We start from the raw sequence: 242 nt of genomic DNA, 5'->3' as shown, positions 1-242 counted from the left end.
GCCACTTCTGTGAGCCGGGCGTGATTTCCCACAGAATTTGCATTTCTGGAGTCAGCAGTCACGGCTGCACCCAGCACAGGCACAGCCCTGGGTACACAAGGACACAACCCCGCTTGTACACACCTCCTGCCAGGCCACGCGGAAGAGGGTGCCCTGCTTGCCAAGGGCACGGGGCCTCTGGGGCTCACCCTTCCGGGTGGGGGAGTCCTCCCTTCGGCTTCAGCCCCTACCCACCCACCCCA

This window comes from Bison bison, unplaced genomic scaffold (genome assembly GCF_000754665.1).
Source record: "Bison bison bison isolate TAMUID 2011002044 unplaced genomic scaffold, Bison_UMD1.0 scf7180017858420, whole genome shotgun sequence".
NCBI classification, from domain to species: Eukaryota; Metazoa; Chordata; class Mammalia; order Artiodactyla; family Bovidae; genus Bison; species Bison bison.
This window is presented reverse-complemented; position numbering follows the sequence as displayed.